Here is a 10,334-nt window from a genome sequence, read left to right as displayed (position 1 = left end):
AAAAGCTCAAAATAATTTGACTGTTTACCTGACATGCGAAGATTTTCAAAAATAGAGTGTTCAAGAGGACTGCAAGGAGTAAGAACTCTCCTCTTCTATGATTATAGTGGAAAAGATTTGTGGAAGAGAAAATCCTGCTTTTCAGACTGAAAGAAGTTAGTTTCCAGCTTGCTTTGGAAGCTAGTTCAGCTTCAGCCCCTTGACTCTGTGAGTTGCATAAATCAAAAAGCCAGGTTGGAGATGATTAATTGGTTTCGAAGGTGAGAAAGAAAAGACAATGCTGCAAATGCCAGCTCTTCTTTGTAGCTTCCCATGTACGCACTCTCAGGTGTATGAGAATTTATCAAAAACTGAACAAACATGATTTTGTTTGCTGCTTTCCATTTTCCTTTTCCTCTGTCATTGGCAATAGGCAGAGCACAAAATGCTTGCCACCGTGGAGAGAACAATCCAGAGGTGAAAAGGGTATCAGGAGAATGATTCAGTTCCTGAAAAAATCTAGACTTACGTTAACTTTATATGCTAATATACTTTCAGGTTTAGGGCCTTGGTATCATCTGCCTCTCACAGGTAAGCAGAGATAAGCCCTGCTTGAGAGATGATAGTGATGATTATTTTATTTGCTGTTATTCTTTTACCTCTAGGAAATACACACACAGCACAGTTGTAAGAACCGAACAGCACAAGGAATTTCCACTATCTCTTGCTGTGCCTGCTTAGCACCTACTGGATTGATAAAGGGAGCTTAAGTGTGGTACATTTTCCAGTTCAACTCCCCTCTCTCCGCAGGACTGCATATGCTCAAATACTCAGCATTTCTATACAAACTTTTGGCATTTAAGGTGCTGGGGATGCTTACTCCCCTGTGTTGCAGAGGATGGGGCAGAGCCGGGCTCTGCTTTTAAGCTTGTTCCCCCCATGGATAAGAAATAAATTAGGGTGACCAAAAGGTGCAACTACTAAGGCTCTAAAGATATGCCCTGTGATTTTGTCACCTTGAAAGTGCTGTCAAGCCATGCAGAAATAAGAAAACTTGTTTGGACTTGTTTCAGCAGAGAGTGTAGCTAGTTACTATTTCGAGCAGTGCGAGGCATGTAGGATTGCTGCTGGGCAGCTCGGCTTGATGTCTAAGGTGGTGTTTAGCCACTAGAGGGCTTTATCGGACAGTAATAGTTTGCTGAGGAGGGTGTTAATTCCTGAGCATAATTATACTCCTGTAACCTCGCAAAGAATCTTGTTTAAAAAGCAATAACGATTTCAGTTTTCTTTTATCCCAAGTAGACTTGTCTTATAAACTTAAATTGACAAGGCATACTCATATACAGAAATAAACATTTTAAAATGGTTTATTAAGAGACCAAATTTTAATGCCTCAGCAAATATTTTCACACTAAATGTTTGTTTTCCTTCCTATGCCTATAATTGGTATGAGTAAATCTTTTAAAAAACCTTTATTTTAATGATATAATTTATCTTATAAATATATGTATAAATATTAGTCGTGTTCTGCAAATGAACCAAAGATACCACCAAAGGCTGTCGCTATTTGTAAGTCTGTAAAATATGATCAGCTCTATAATTATTTTGATTGACGTGGAATTGTCTTAGCCTGGCGGAGGGCTGCGATGGTGGGCAGATGGTTATTATTAGAGCTGTGTGTTTATTTCCATGCCCAGCAGTGTGTACGTTACTTGCATAAGCACGAGCTGGTTGTTTCACGTAGAACAGCATGAGAATTGCTGTCGCCTGCTTGGCCAGCAGCCACCAGCCGTGGCCAGTCTCACAGCCGGCATGTGCGTAGCCGCAATGGTTACTTCTCAGTAGCTCGAATGCAAATAAACATATTGCAGTTTACTTTCTCCCCCCGCCCCGACTTTTCAAGCTGTTTACCACTGATATATATGCCGCCTCTGTTTCTTCAGGGATTTAAGTGATGCGAAAACCCTTAGGAGAGCCATGTAAAGTAGAAAGTAGGGCAGTGAATATATGCAAAAAGAAGCATTAAAAAGCTCAAATTATTGAAATGATTTCCTATGGTCATTCGCATTCAAAGCACGCATTTTGTCTTTTAAAAACAAAGTGCTTACGTTGAGTCAGTCTCATAGTAGAGACTTACCCTTAAACGCTGAGCAGTTACACAGAACTGCAGTCTGTGCAATGAGAACAGATTTGTGGTCTCATAGTTTAATTTGCCTGTATCGTTTGGGCTTCTACTTTCCAATTAGTTTGAAACACAACATTAATAAAAATACCAGGCAGTCTGAGAAAGAAGAATTATGAGTACCTGTTAGAGGGGAAGAAGGGCAGAGAGATCGATGTGAGGGGGGATGTGCTGTAGTGTCATCATTTATGTGCACTGTAGATTTTTGTCATTGCTTTTATTGGATATTTACACATTCCAAGAAGGTAATAGTGTAAGGGAAAAAGAATAATTTGAAGATACTTCCTGTTAACTTCATGAGCATCATATTTAAAAAAAAATATTTAGTCCAGGTTATTACCGAATGAGTAAGATCTCATTGTAGTGTTTCTTAATGTGAAAGATTAATAAAGCACTGTTATTTAATTTAGAACCCTAAGAGAGGATGTATGGAAGGAAAAACGAAGATCGGTAGTTAAAATGCACAGATCTTTTAACTGATTTTTTTGTTATTAGAGTGAAAATGTTTTGAGGCTTCTTAATTCGGGTAGGTAATTAGTAATAAAGGTATATGAAATGAGCAATTTTGCAGAAAATTGTCTGGGCATGAGTTAACGTCATGCTGTTGCAAGAAAGCTAACGTGATTCTAGGATATGTGAACAGGATCAGGCAACGTATGTTTCAAACAACTGATTTTTATCCACTCTGGGAAAAGGCATGGGCAATGTGGAAAGCCCTTATAGGAATGTTTTGTCAGCCCCTGCAGTCTTCAGCCATGCGACTGCCTACTTTTTTTGTATCTAAAGACCTATACCAGTGCTTTTTCTGTGTCTAAAACAGGCCTTGGTAAGACTTCAGCTAAATCCTGCTAACTTTGCTGCAATTTAAGATAATGAATAATTCTAGCTTATGGCAGAGTAACAAGAGGGCCAGGATAGATGTCTATGGGAGAAACTGGAGGAGTGGGATCGTTCAATGACAAGATGACTGAAGAGAGACACAACAGTTTTTGAATATTTAAGAGATAGAGGCAAAAAGCAAGGGACATGAACTGTGAATAGTCAAAAATACCGTGTTTAAATTACAGCAATTGCAGTTTAAGCATTAAGAAAAATCTAATGATAAGGCTAGCTACATGGTGGAAAAGCTCATGTGTGGAGTTTGTGGACTCTCCGTCGCTGAAGTTTCGAACAATATTTAGATAAGCATCAGTCAAGGATGGTTTTGATAAAGTTGATCCTGCTTTGAGGCAGAAGAATGAACTAGGTAACCTTCCTTCACAATGGCATAAGGCTTTATGGTAGGCTGATGTATTTGTACCACTGTGGAAGTGTTAGGAGGTAAAATTTAGTCTCTTGATTGGTCTCATTTTATTGTGTATCATAAATAACATGGAAAAACTGAAATAGCAGCATGTGTATCAAAAAATGAGGTAGCCTTATGAGAATCTTTTCAAATTTAAAATTGATTTGGTTAAAGCAACTATTATGTCAATAAAGATTTTTAGTATGACAGTGCCCTTTTGGAAGAATCTTTCCAAAGGTATTTTGGTGCATATGTTCTCAGAACAAATAATATTTTCTTTTAAATTGCTTATCTTTGTACCCATGGTTAGTCCAGAGCCAAGCTAATATACAAATCACATCCTCATAGATGTTTAACAACATCATGCAGAAAAGGTTGTTCAAATCTTAATCTTTCTAGTAGGCAGCTGGAATTCCCTTTTACTTGTGTCACCATATAGAGAGAGACCATTTCTCCTTCTTCTGTATAAATCTTGCTGTGAGAAACCTTTCTTTCAGCAATAAGCAAGTCAATCCTGGGTAATGCTTCTATTTTCTACTGTTGCATTTTCTGTTTGCCTTGTATGTAACTAATCTGCAAAAGCCCTTCTTGCATCTTTTACTTCTTACAATAGTCCTGCTTTTCAGGCCACTGTTATCATGCACAATTTTCTTTGATGTTATTTCCAGGTGGAAGTGTTTTGAGATAACAGTGTATCAGTGAAGATCAGCGTAGCTACATTTCGTGGTGATAACAGTGTCGTTCCTATCTAAATAAAATGTTGATGACGAAAGGTAGACATGGTAATGGAAGTCACAGCTGTATAGGGGTTGCATAAGCATTAAAATATTTACAAACTGAGTGCAAAGCTGTGACTTCTTTGAAGTCAATGGAAGCTTGGCAGTAATTTCCGTGGAGCCAGTATTTTGTCCGGTAATCATTTTTGGGTGAACTAAGGTTCTGAGATGAGAGTGAGGAGAAGATTAGCCCCATAGTTACAAATCAAATTGTGGCTAGCTTTTTTTTTATCTGGCGTAATGCTTGGTTATGCTATCTATGTTAGGTACAACGTAAAGAAATGCAGTCATCATTATTGTAATAAATGCTTAAGTGTTCAGCCTGAAAAGGGAATTACTGATAACTGCAGAGACACATAATTCACTGATACATTTGAAGTATGAGATACGATAGCAAGGAGGACCTTAGTAATTCATTTGTGTAACGTAAAAGTGATGATGCCTTCTCTGCTGTGTTGGCACAACTGTTTGTGCAGCTGAGCTGTTAATTGAATCAGGAAACTGATCTACTTTAAAAGTGTTTTGGTAAGTCTTTTTTTTTTTGTAGCCATATACATGCTCTGACCCATGCACAGCCCAGTCACGGCAGGATGGGAGCAGGAATGAAGAGGGGTCTGATAGAGGATGAGAAGGCCTTTCGCTACTATTGCTTCTGAGAACTTCACCTCATCAACCCACGGCCTAAATTTCAGTTAGGAAGCTAGAGCTTTCCTTACATGACAAAATTTTTTTTGATTGCTGAAATTAGGATTTTATTGTGAAATTTGTGCTAATTTTGTTAACATTCATAGAGTGTTTCATTGTCTTAATATACTGCCTTATACATTCTTGCAAATTATGAAGTATCTTTGATTTGAAGGAAATGACTGTAGCCTGTAAAGTGAACTATTGATATGCATTCATCTGGAGTTTTGCTTCTTTTTTTGTGTGCAGTATTACACTGTGTTGTTTAGATGTACTTCTTTCTTGTCCATATACTCCCTTGTCTGTTTGTTAAGATACCATGGTGCCTGCTGACAAGCTGGATGGATCCTTGCCAAAGGACAGAGGTTGTCAAGTACTAATGGTCTTAACTGGCAAGTCTGTATAACACTGCAAATGTCATCTCCTGTGCAGGAAGTCTTTCTGTGCCAGTGCCGAGCTTTGGCACCCCATGCCTCCAAACATTTGATCGCACCTGGCTGTTGACACACGTGTCAAATCGTAGCTGAAGAAAGGGAGACATAAAGTTCAAGGACAGCTTTGGCTGCCTGCAAACAGAGGCTGAATTGCTGTGAGCACTTTGGAAACTCATATGAGAGGTACCTAAATGTCATTAGCAGGGAGATACTGGCAATCCTCTACTTGTCTGTTAGATAATAGTGCTGGGGGGGAAGTGCTGAATCTCAGCGAAGTGAATTTGCACATAACATGGAGATTGTGAAATTGTCTCAGCCTTGTAGAAAGCTGAAGCCATAATATTGAGTAACAAGTACACGAGTTAATTCCTGTTGCGTGGACAACGGAAAAGAAACTCATACTTTCATGTGAGAAATTACATAACCTCTGGTATTTACCTCGCCTGACTTCACGGGCTTAAAGTTAGGTCAGATGCATCCAGGTCTGAAGGACTGACCTGTTTCATAACTGCGTAACTGGTATCGTATGTTTTTTTAAGAACAGGCTAGGCAAACATCTAACAGGAGTTGTCCAGGAATAATTTGTAGGGTTAGAGGGGAGGACTGTTTGTCTCATGTTCTCGTGTATGCTAGTAATGGAAACAGTGGCAGAGCCCATTCCTGGGCACTGGAGCGTTTGTGCTGTTACATTGCTAAAATGGCCATTCCCAATGCACGGTTTGAACGTGACCTCTCTGCTTTGGAAGACCCCAAAATTTAGTGTTCTGGACATGCCCCCTGCCATGCCAAGGCAGTCTCGATGTAAGAGGCCATAGAGTCAGAGAATAATTGAGGTTGGGAAGGACCTCCGGAGGTTTCCAGCCTCCTGCGCAAAGCAGGGCTGGTGTCAGAGTTAGACCAGGTTGCTCAGGACAGTGTCCAGTTGATTTTTAAAAATCTCAAAAGATGGAGATTCTGCAGGCTCCCTGGGTCCCTCTTCCAGTGGTTAATAGCTTTCATTCTACAAATATCCATGCCAAATTTCCCTTGCTGCTATGTTTGGCTGTAGCCTCCTGCCCTTTCACTGTGCACCTCTGAGAAGAGTCTGGCTTTTGTTGGCCTCTCTTCTCTATAGCCCACTGTTAGGTCATCCTTTGGCATGAGTCCTTGCCAGCCTTGTTTACTATGATTCTGTAATTCGGTTAAATGCATTCTAGTTAGAAACATGTTGGAAGGGGAAAACAGTCCAGTGCTTGCAGTTTTCTGTTAAAGTAGGAAAACCTGGGAGTAAAACTAGCTAAAAATATGTTCATTGTCCAAGCTGTGAAAAGATAGAGATGAAATCAGAACTAGGGAAGAGGAAATTAGGCTTTATGATATTATTTATGCCTTTTCAATAATTTAAAGTGTATTAAAGGAAATTTATATAAAAGATTTTTAACATGCGTGTAGATACTATTCTAAAGCTTTATTCAAGAGTACATAGATCTTCAATAACAGTAGAGGAAAAAAAAGCACTAGTTGGGGGTTATGTTCAGTCAAGTTTATACACTTCCTTCAGTGTCCTGTGACTTTTTAGCTATTATGAATTATATCAAGGTAGTATTTTGTTATGCAAAGTCAGCATTGTAGACTGGCCTGGAGAATTTCAGTTAATTTTGGTTTTGTTGCATTTCATTTTCACATTGTTTTATTACTGTTTTCACAATCAAAATGTAGGCAGTTCTGCCAGAAAAAAAAACCCAAACCCCCAAACTCTCTGGCATGTAGAACTTGTGTTGTTAGCAGTTCTGTCAAGGAGTGGGGCAATACGAGAAACCTTGAAGGCTAAAACAGACTGCCGCATTCTCAGCAGCAAAGTTACGGAAAATGGAAGGTAAGATTTACATTTAATTTGGAGCAGATTTGCTTTTAAGTAAAGATATACTCCTAAAAATATACTAGGATGCATATAAATGCGCTGGATAAAGATGCAGAGTAATTAAAATGGAAATTTAGACTTTCTGGCTCGTTCCCCACAGGGGAAATGTTCTGGAGGAGCTGGTGTACTCTTTGGTGTTCTGCACAGCCCTGGTGTGGCATACTGAGTGTAGTCGTTCTGCTATGACATCTAATTTAAGCTCCTTGTTTCCATAGCTTTCCTCTGTTGTAATTAGGAAAGACAGGCTGCCCTACAGGGTGACTCTGGCAGGAACCTAGCGTAGATACACTGAGCCTTCCTCTGGAGGAGCCCGTCCTTTCTGCTGGTTAAAGAAGGAGGCTAAAAGAGGGGTTTAGCAGCTTCATGAAAGTTGGGTGATCTGCACAGCTTCCCTATTTGTAAGCTGATCTGTGTTGGCCACTATATACAAAATAGCCCTTCTGGAGGAAGGTGCATGCTTCCCAAGCTGTGCTTTTCTCATTTTCACAGACTACTGTCTCCTCAACTCGTTTAGTACTAACTCTTTTTATCTTTCCACATGCTTTTATCATTGTTTGTGCAAAAATCTTCTGTACAGCTTGTGCTTAATAGAACAGTCTTCTTATATCTCTCTGCTTCACTGATTCTCCATCTGTTCTCCATCCAAATCAAAGCTGAAAATTTATCCTCTGTTTTGCATAAATCTCTTCAACACTTCTTCCAGTGCTTTTATTACTTCCAATTTTAACTTTACAGCTCTGTGTTAGACACTGTATAAAATACTTATGCACTGCACGGGACCCCTAAGTCATTACCTGAAAACAAATATTTCTTCATTCAAGAGCTGTCCATTTTTAATTGAGCATATGTGATTTAAACACGTGTTTTAAAATGGAGTATATGTATATGATAGTGTGTTCCTAAAGTGGGGGAGGGCTCTTTTTAACTATAAAATTGTAGTTGATTTTTTCTAAGCCCTCTTACACAATTGTATGTGTCCAGCAAGAGGATCTGGGGTCCTCGGTAGTTACCAGAATAATTGCACTGGGTAATGATACCACCTTAAGACAAATTCCTACTTAGGATCAATAACCTTTGCATTGTACAGCAAAGGAAAACAATCTTACCAAAAATATAATAAATCCAAAAGTGCATTGAGCATCATGGAACTCAGTACTTGAATTTTACAGCCACTTATTCCCTGAAACTAATCCTTTTGTCATCTGATAATTTATTTTCTTCTCTTTATCTCCGGAAAACTAAACCAAATCAACCAGACCTTGATAGCCATTCAGACATAAAAGCTTCTTTCACTCCTGAACTTCTCAAAATTCAGCATGTTTTTTAGAAAAGTAACACGTGAAGATTTTAAATGGTAGTGTGACAGACTGACAATGAAATGTATAGTGATAATTATAATTTTTGAGGAGGCATCTTTGAGGCACATGCTAGCTGATATCTGCTAGCCAAGATTTTCGCCTTCTCAGAATTCCCCTTTCAGCTGTTGCAGCAGCACAAAGATACCAAGATGACGAAGGATGGAACATGAGTGTTCCTCTAGCAACAGGGAAGTCCTTAAGAATAATACTTATCATGAGCTCAGAAACTGCACGGTGCAAAGGAAGGTGTCCTGGCCTGTTATCAAGCTGGTAGGCTTGGTCCTATTTCTCTTCAAGTTCACAGAGGCATTGGGCAGGACTGTTCCATATAAAATACTTCTGTGTTTCATTAGCCTTATATTAAGTGGACCAAACTGTGGGAGTCCCACCATTTCCCTTAGAAGACAATATTTGTCTAGTATTTGTAAGAAAAATCTCCTTTTAGTTCTCCCTTTAGCTCAGCCTAACTATTCTTTTAATGTATATCCTCCCATCATTTCTAGCTAATTATAATTAGCTTTTATTTTACTTGGCCTTAGGCATAAATATTTTAAATACCAGATACTGTTGTGAGACACGAGGATGCTGTTCAAACATATGTGTAAGATTAGACAAATCTGCTGCTTCAAAATGGCTTAGGTCATGTCATTTAGAAGTCTGGTAATGTCTTCCCTCACCATACTAGGTCTGTGAACCTCTATATTACCCTTTTGATTTCAATGATTTGGACTGATTTCAGTGAAGGAAAGCAAGACTTAACCCAAGTTTTTTAAGCAGTGATAACATAAATACTATTTTGAACAGAATTTTAATGTAAAGTAGTAGGTAATCCAATTAACTTAGTTACAGAGTAATAGATGTGTTTAATATTTAAAAGCTCGGATGTGTTCAGGTTTTTTGTTTGTTTTTTTACAAACTGGAAGCCTCCTCTTGTCCACTTAAAAAGATCTTTGCAAACAAGGTACTACACATATACCCAGATACATCGAATACCTGTGGTTGCAGGTGATTTAGAATGATGATTTCTTTGTATCTGGGAAAATATTTACATGATAAGGATATTACTTATTTATATCAGGAATTGAAACTGTTCCTCATGAGATTTCTGGCAGTATCACTGGGATGATGTTAGTGCAGAACTTCCAAAACCCGTAATGTGCTTTCAGATCATAGATAAATCATCTTGATTGTGGCTTGGTATGGAGTGAAGTGTTGTAACTATGGATTTTAGCATATCTGTGCTCTGTAAACAGTTTTGCCATTGTCCTCAGGCGGGGAAGAAAACGACTCTGCAGAAGTATTCAGAAGAACCAAAATGTGTACTGTGAAAAAGTAATAATTTTAATAGTAGATCCATGACCGTGCAGGATGAAGCAGGCATGCCTTTCCATGTTTTCTTTTGGGGCCTCTCCAATAGTACGGACTGCTAGGCCTCACACATGTGGCTGCTCATTATACTTTACCCGTCTCTTTGCACTTACAGAAGAAAAGTCTGGGAGTTCATTCAGTTCTTCCCTTATGCCTACTTTTGTCACCATAATCATGATGGTTTTAGCTTCCGTGCATCTGGCTGCTTCTCAGATACGTTTGTGTTACCCATCGTCTCTGAAGATGGCTTTATCTGACTAAATGTAAATGTCAATGTCTGTATTTAAACTAGTCACCCTAGCTTGCTTCTGCAGTCAGTGGAAAGGCATAGGCACTTAGGGGATGGTTCACTGTGATCAGTTTTAGAA

The sequence above is a fragment of the Dromaius novaehollandiae genome, chromosome 3, assembly GCF_036370855.1.
Source record: "Dromaius novaehollandiae isolate bDroNov1 chromosome 3, bDroNov1.hap1, whole genome shotgun sequence".
Classification (NCBI taxonomy): domain Eukaryota; kingdom Metazoa; phylum Chordata; class Aves; order Casuariiformes; family Dromaiidae; genus Dromaius; species Dromaius novaehollandiae.
Note: the sequence above shows the minus strand (reverse complement) of the source record.